Raw genomic sequence first — 8868 nt, 5'->3', positions numbered from 1 at the left:
GTGTTTGGCTTAAGGAGTGGTTTCTTTGTAGGGGGACATCCTTATCCTTTTACCATGTGAGCATATACACGGCGGAAAACCATACTGCAAAATAAAAAGTTAGCCCAGTATAAGTGAAACTTCTTGGAAAGAAAATATAGTAATTAGTTTTCCATATGTTATAAACAGGATAATATAGTAAATGGAAAATGTAATGACAGAGCTGATAGCCAGCAATGAAGAGCAAAGAATAAAACAATCCCCTCCCACCTCCAAAAAATATTTCCTCCATGTGGTGACTGAACACTACCTGACACTAAATCAGATGATATAGGCTCAATCCTGCTCCCACTGAGGTCTGTGATTTTGGTAGCATGAGAGACTGGAACACCAGTGTTATACCACTTACAGTATAAGTACTGGTGTCCGTGCAGGGGAGATGGGCAAACTGCGAGGGGTGCTCAGATGGTATGGTGATGAGGGATAGGTAAGTATCCAGCATTGGTGCCAGGTTTGTGTAATTTTTGGTGGTGCCCAGAACGGGTCCAACGGGTCCACACAGGAGAAGGGCCATGTCTCCGGGAGGGGGTACCTGGACAGAGGGAAGGGGGATGAGGCTGGGGGCGGGCGTGGGGCTGGCAGCCGGGACCCCAGGCACAGGGCTGGGACCCTGGGAACGAGGCCAGCAGCAGAGCCCCAGGCAGCAGCCAGGACCCCGAGTGCAGGGCCGGCAGCGGAGCTCCAAACATTAGGGGGCCTTACGTTCCTGAATATTGGTGGAGCACAGGTACCATGGGCCCACATAACTGTCTGCCTATGGTATCCAGCTAGATAAATTTGACATCAGTACTCTTGTTTAATGCACCTGGTGCAAGAGCAGGCAGTAAGGGACTGATCTGCAGGTAGTGTAATTTAGCACCATTTACTTCAGTGGAGCTATGCTAATTTACACCAGCTGAGAATCAGGCTGTAGAATTCTAATGCCAGGGTCAGGGTACGCCCATTGATTAACATGGCTGAGACTTCCAGTTTCAAGTCCTGCTTAAGCCAGTGTTTTTCTAAGCTAAAAAGAAAAGGACAAAAGTTTTCTAGGATCTAACAGATAAAATCTTTAAACAAACTTTAGATCGGGGTCTCAAACTCAATTTACTTTAGGGCGAGTGCCAGTCCTCAAATCCTCCCAGCAGGCCAATAATATCATTCATGCCGCCCAGAACCCGCCCCCCAAAACTCCACCCCCCACCTGCCTAAGGGTCTGGGAGGGAGTTTGGGTGGGGGAGGGGGTCTGGGGTGCAGGCTCTGGGTTGGAGCTTGGGTGCAGGCTCTGTGCCAGGGCAGGGGGTGGGGGTGCAGGAGGAGGGGGTGGGGTTGCAGGCTCTGGGACTAAGGTGGGAGCAGGAGGGGGTGTGTGGAAAGGGGTGGGGATGCAGGCTCTGGGAGGGAGTTTGGAGCGGGAGGGGGTATGTGGGGATGGGAGGGGGTGCAGGCTCTGGGAGGGAGTTTGGGGGTGGGAGGGGGTATGTGGGAAAGGGGTGGGGATACAGGCTCTGGGAGGAGGTCGGGGGGGGGTGGCGTTTACCTGGGGCTCCAAGGCTGGGCAGGCCGGGGGGCCTCCATGCACTGCTGCCCCCAGGCACTGCCCCCGCAGCTTCCCATTGGCCGCAGGGGCGCTCGTGGTGGGGGCAGTGCACAGAGGCACAGCCCCGCCACTGGGAGGGGCCAGCAGCCACGTGGCGAGAGCGTGCAGGAAGCCGCTCAGCTCTGCTGTGCTGCCAGTGATGGACGGGGCCCCGGGCCGTTTTAAATCACCCTGGGGACATGCCGTGGGGGAGTGCCCAGGGGCAGCAGGAGGGGCCAAGGGAGAGACCTGGCCCCAAAATTGCTGGAGCCCCATGGGCCACATTGGGGAGGTTCTCGGGTTGCAGATGGCCCGCAGGCCGGGACTTTGAGACTCCTGTTTAAATAAAATGATAGTTCCACTGCCTCTTTTTAATATAGAACCATAAAAATACAGGGCTGAAAGGAACCTCAAGAGGTCATATAGTTTTGCCTCCTGCACTAAGGCAGGACCAAGTAAGCCTAGACCATCCCTGATAGGTGTTTGTCTAAAAACTTCTAAGGAAAGAGATTTCACTACCTCCCATGGAGGACTATTCCTGTGCTTAACTGTTAGAAAGTTTTTTCCAATATCTACTCTAAATCTCTTTTGCTGCAGATTAAGCCTGTTACTTCTTGTCCTTCAGTGGATATGGAGCGGCTCGTTCACCTGCACATCTCCCAATGTGATATATGCCCTCGTGTGCCAGCAATGCCCCTCTGCCCTGTACATTGGCCAAACCGGACAGTCTCTATGCAAAAGAATAAATGGACACAAATCTGACATCAGGAATTATAACATTCAAAAACCAGTAGGAGAACACTTCAATCTCCCTGGTCACTCAATAACAGACCTAAAAGTAGCAATTCTTTAACAAAAAAACTTCAGAAACAGACTCCAACATGAAACTGCAGAACTGGAATTAATTTGCAAACTGGACACCATAAGATTGAGCCTGAATAAAGATTGGGAGTGGTTGGGTCATTATAAAACCCAAACATAATTTCCCCAATACTAATTTCTCCCTAGTGTTACTCACACTTTCTTGTCAACTGTCTGAAATGGGCCACTCTCATTACCACTTCAAAAGTTATTTTTCCTCCCTTGGTATCCTGCTGTCAATTGAATTGTCTCGTTAGACTAACCTCACACTTGGCAAGGCAATTCACATTTTTTCATGTATTTATACCTGCTCCTGTATTTTCCACTCCATGCATCTGATGAAGTGAGTTCTAGCCCATGAAAGCTTATGCCCAAATAAATTTGTTAGTCTCTAAGGTGCCACAAGGGCTCCTTGTTGTTATCATCTTTATACCAGCCCTTAATTGAATACAGTTATCAGGTCCCCCATCAGTCTTATCATCTCAAGATTAAACATGCCCAGTTTTTTAAATCTTTCTTTATAGGTCAGGTTTGCCAAACCCTTTATCATTTTTGTTATTCTCTTCTGGACTCTCTCCAGTTTGTCTGCATTTTCCTAAAGTGTGGGCACCCAGGATTGAACACAGAACTCCAGCTAAGGACTTACCCTTGCCAAGTAGAGTTGGGTCACTTGCCTCCTACATCTTACATACGACACTCCTGTCAATATGCTCTAGAATGATATTAGCATTATAAGCAACTGCATCACATTCCTGACTCATTCAATTTGTGATCCACTATCACCCCCAGATCCTTTTCTGCAGCACTACCACCTGGGCTAGTTACTCCCCATTTTGAAGCTGTGCAGTGGATTTTTCTTTCCTAAGAGTAGTATTTTGCACTTGCCTTTATTGAATTCCATCTTGTTGATTTCAGATCAATTCTCTAATTTGGCATGGTCATCTGGAATTCTAATCCTATCCTCCAAAGTGCTACCAGCCACTCCCAGCTTGGTGGTATCCACAAATTTTATAAGCATACTGTCCACTCCATTTTCCAAATCATTGATGAAAATAATTGTACAGGACCCAGAACAGATCCTTGTAGGACCCCACTGGATACACCCTCCAAATTTGATAGGGAATCACTGATAACTACGATTTGAATACAGTCTGTCAACTAGTTGTGCACCCACCTTTTAGTAAATTCATCTAGACCCCATTTCTCCAGTTTGCTTAAGAGAATGTTGTGTGGGACTGTGTCAAAAGCCTTACTAAAGTCAAGATGACCACATCTACTGGTTCCCTCCTTATCCACTAGGCCAGGAACTCCGTCAAAGAAGGAAATTGGGCTGGTTTGGCATGATTTGCTCTTGACAAATCCATGCTGGCTCTTCCCTATAACCCTACTATCCTCTAGGCCAGTGATACTCAGACGGGGCTCGAGAGCTGCAAGTGGCTCTTTAATATATCTCCTCCGACTCTTCGCAGCATACGATATTAAAGCATTGTATGCTTTGATTACTAACCAATCAGGATACTGTTACTATGTTATTAACCAATTGTAGTTGATAAAATACTTGGTCAGTCATTTTCCTGAGAGAAAATATATCCATATCTCTATAGTAAATTAAACAATGAATTCATACTACTATGGCTCTTTTGGATACTGTTGATTACTAATTTAGCTCCTGAATCACTGGGGAGTAAGTATCACTGCTTTATGTGCTTACAAGTTGTTTAATAATTTGTGCTAGTATCTTTTCTGGTACTGAAGTTAGGCAGACAGATCTAAATTCCTTGGGTCCTCTTTGTTCCCCTTTTTAAAGATAGGTACTATGTTTGTCCTCTTTCAGTCCTCTGGGATCTCACCCGTCCTTCAGGGATTCTCAAATATAATTGCTAGTGGTTCTGAGATTGCTTCAGCTAGTTCCATAAGTACCCAAGGATGAATTTCATCAGGGCCTGCTGGCTTGAGTACATCTAAGTTATCTATATATTTTTTAACATGTTTTTTTCCTACTTTGGCTTGTGTTTCTTACCCCCGCTACCAATAATGGTGTTAACTATCTGGTCACAGTTCATCTTTGTAGTGAAGGCTGAAGAGAGAGAAGCATTAAATACCTCTGTCTTCTTGGGGATGTCTACATAGCATTTTGGAATGAGTACGAGCAAGCCTCCCAGCTCAGGATGGCAGATTTGGGGTAGTAGGACTTGTGCTAGCGCTCTACTGTATAGACAATGATTTGAAGTTGAGGCTCGGGCTGGAGCTCAGGCTCCGAAGCCCACTTCCCCCCCATACTTCCGAATCTGGAGTACGCTGGAGGGCAGAGATAGGATACAGAGGGACCTAGACAAATTGGAGGATTGGGCCAAAAGAAACCTGATGAGGTTCAATAAGGATAAGTGCAGGGTCCTGCACTTAGGACGGAAGAACCCAATGCACAGCTACAGACTAGGGACCGAATGGCTAGGCAGCAGTTCTGCGGAAAAGGACCTAGGGGTTACAGTGGACGAGAAGCTGGATATGAGTCAGCAGTGTGCCCTTGTTGCTAAGAAGGCCAATGGCATTTTGGGATGTATAAGTAGGGGCATAGTGAGCAGATCGAGGGACGTGATCGTTCCCCTCTATTCGACATTGGTGAGGCCTCATCTGGAGTACTGTGTCCAGTTTTGGGCCCCACACTACATGAAGGATGTGGATAAATTGGAGAGAGTCCAGCGAAGGGCAACAAAAATGATTAGGGGTCTGGAACACATGACTTATGAGGAGAGGCTGAGGGAACTGGGATTGTTTAGTCTGCAGAAGAGAAGAATGAGGGGGGATTTGATAGCTGCTTTCAACTACCTGAGAGGTGGTTCCAGAGAGGATGGTTCTAGACTATTCTCAGTGGTAGAAGAGGACAGGACAAGGAGTAATGGTCTCAAGTTGCAGTGGGGGAGGTTTAGGTTGGATATTAGGAAAAACTTTTTCACTAGGAGGGTGGTGAAACACTGGAATGCGTTACCTAGGGAGGTGGTAGAATCTCCCTCCTTGGAAGTTTTTAAGGTCAGGCTTGACAAAGCCTTGGCTGGGATGATTTGATTGGGGATTGGTCCTGCTTTGAGCAGGGGGTTGGACTAGATGACCTCCTGAGGTCCCTTCCAACCCTGATATTCTATGATTCTATGATCTGATCTCCGGCCCGAGCGCTGCCCATACTGCTATTTGTAGAATGCTAGCAAGAATCCCACTCGGCCACGTCTGTTAACCCTGGCTGGGAGGCTTGCCCCAAAATGCTGTGTAGACATACTCTTGCTGGTTATTGGCTCTTCTTCCACGCTAAGTGGAGGGCCTATGCTTTCCTTCATCTTTCTCTTGCTCCTCATGTATTTATAGAACCTCCTGTTACAGTAACTCCTCACTTAACATCATCCTGCTTAACATTGCTTCCTTGTTACGTTGCTGATCAATTCGGGAACATGCTCATTTAAAGTTGTGCACTGCTCCCTTCTAATGTTGTTTGGCAGCCGCCTGCTTTGTCCACTGCTTGCAGGAAGAGCAGCCCGTTGCAGCTAGCTGGTGGGGGCTTGGAACCAGGGTGGACCAGCAGCCCCCCATCAGCTCCCCGCTCCCCTAAGTTCCCTGTGCAGCAGCCACCCAGCAGGCTCTCCATTGCCAGGCAGTTCAGCTGCCCCTCCCCCCACTCCCATGTGCTGCTCCTGCCCTCTGCCTTGGAGCTGCTCCCAGGAGCCTCCTGCTTGCCATGGGGGGCGGGGAGGGAAAGAGGGTGCTAATGTCAGGGTGTCCCTCTGGCCCCTCTCCTTTATCTCATCTCCACAGAGCAGGGTGGGGACACGACAGGGCTCAGGACGGAGGGAGCTTGCTAGCAGCAGCTGCTGTCTCAACTTGCTGATCTACTTAAAAAGGCAATGTACTTAGAGTGGGGTCAGAGTATGTAAAGGGGCAATGCGCATCTCTCTTTCTCTCTCTCTCTCTCTCTCTCTCTCTCTCTCTCACACACACACACACACACACACACACACACACACACACAGAGTCTGTGTCTCTGTCTCTCTCTGCCATGCTGTTTCCCCTCCCTCCCCTGTGGAGCGTGAGGTTACATTAACGTGTTAACCGTTGAGGGCTCAGCTAAGCGCTAGTTCATCATCTAGCAGTAAGGCGTTCCCCGGGAAATATCCCACCCTCTGACTCCACAACCTCAACCAAGCTTCACAATCATCATTGCTGTGTACAGTATTAAATTATTTAAAGTGTGTGTGTAGTCTTTTGTTTGGTGAAAAAAATTTCCCCAATTTACATTAATTCTTATGGGGAAATTGGATTCGCTTAAAGTAGCATTTTTCAGGAACATAACTACAACATTAAGCGAGGAGTACTGTATTTCCTTTCACATCCCTTGCTAGGTATAACTCATTTTTGGCTTAGTCTTTCTGATTTAGTGCCTACATGCTTGTGCTAATCTTTTGTACTCATCCTTAGCGCTGGAGCATAATTTTACTTCGCATAGGGATAGTTTGCTGTTGCACCTTTAATATCGTCTCTTTGAGAAACTGCCAGCCATCCTGAATATTGATTAACTGTGGAGATGCTGCATTTATTTCACTGAGCCTAAACTAGGGCAGACTTGCGCAAGTTTTCAGTATATGCCCTCCAAGTCAGTTATTTCACCTTCGCCTCACAAAGAAGAAATCACATCCAGATGTAATTGTCCTTTTAGAGTAAACAGCTAGTTCCATAGTCATAATCACTCAACTCTGAGAACGCTCAGCAGTTAAACATCTTAAATCAAGCCCAGGCAGTTAAATCACTCTCTAACATCTATGCAACTCCCAGCCCATCTGCTCCAAAACTCACATATAAGTCATGTTAAAAGTGAACTACACAAACAAAAGCCATTACCAACTGTGTTTCAAAGTACAAACCATCTGTAGTTTGAGAATCATACGTAGTGATCAAACCAAGCAAGGGAAAATAAAGGTAATATTTGCCCAAGACTGAACTTCATGAAAAGGAATGTAATTCCTCTGCCCTAATCAAGAGCTAAAAGTTCAGGGGTGTGAGAGCCACACATATGCTGGGTAGAAAGCGGTAGGGTTAGAATGTGTTGGTTTTTTGTGTTTTTTTTTGCATCATGCAGAAGTAAATTTGAGCAGGTGTTAGACCGTACTTATTCTCATGATTTACTGAAGCAAAAACAGTCCAATTTAAGTGACCTTTGCATAAATGTAGATCTTGGTATGAACAAGAGGTGGGTTTGTTTGTTTTTTTAAATTACTGTAGCCTTTAGATGAGACCCTGCAGTGTTGTACACATATGCTTAATTTGTAAGTCAATGAGACTACTGCCATGTTTAAAGTTAAGCATGTGTGTAAATCTTTGCAAAACTTTTAGTTAACTTTCTATTTGTGTTCATTGTATTGATGGAAAAATATAGCCCCCTACTGGCCTAAGCAATGTTTCCAGGTTCTTATACATTTACTTCTAGATAACTAACTTCTTTTCAGTTAGGGATTGTCATTATGGGAAAGTTTTATCAGATATAAAGGTATAGTTATACTGGTATAACCTCCCCCCATGGACATTCTTGTTCTGGAAGAAGAGTGGCTTTTGTATTTAGTTTATATCATTTGGGAAGAGGTTTAAGCTAGACTTGAGGGAAACAGAACACTCGCTCATATCTGAATAAGAGTCCACACAGCAGTTTATACGAGTAGTTTTACTGGTATAAACTATTTAAATTCACCCCTTAAATAATAATAAATTTCCTGTCTAGACTAGGTCTTAGCTTTGCCTTCTCCATTCCTGCATGAGTGAGTAATTTTGATGCTAACAAACTTCTTCAGAGCTTTCTGAAATTTTGCAACATAAACTGAATAAACTGTGCAATCAAGGAAGCTAAAACAGTTTCCTGCCTTACTCTTGAAAGGTAATCCATGTTAGTTTTGTTACTCCCAGGTTTCTTTCTTTTTTTTTTTTGGGGGGGGGGGGAGGGGAGGGGAGGCAGGACAGCAGGAGGGAAACCACCTTATATGAGTTCTTTGTACTATAGTGGCAAAGGTAATAATTAACCAAACCAGAGGGGGAGGAAAAAGGAAGATATAGCTGAGGGGAATTACTTGATATTACCTAAAATACCTGGCAGTAAAATAATTTGTTAGTAGTTCTCTAACTTTTAATAATCTTAGATTTTGGAAGACTTTCCCGTTTTCTTTACAATTGCTTTTACTAGCAATTTATTTTTCCTCACTACAGAGCACTTAAAATTTTTTAAAAAAACCTCGCACACATTAAAAAAACCCCACCACCCTTGGTGAATCTCTTCTCTACTATCTCAATAGAGTATGTTGGCTTTTAATAGTCCTATGACAACCACTTCTGAGGATTGCTTGTGGTTGGTGTCGTTTCACTTACGACTCACAAAGCATGGT

This window comes from Natator depressus, chromosome 2 (genome assembly GCF_965152275.1).
Source record: "Natator depressus isolate rNatDep1 chromosome 2, rNatDep2.hap1, whole genome shotgun sequence".
In the NCBI taxonomy this organism is placed as follows: Eukaryota; Metazoa; Chordata; order Testudines; family Cheloniidae; genus Natator; species Natator depressus.
This window is presented reverse-complemented; position numbering follows the sequence as displayed.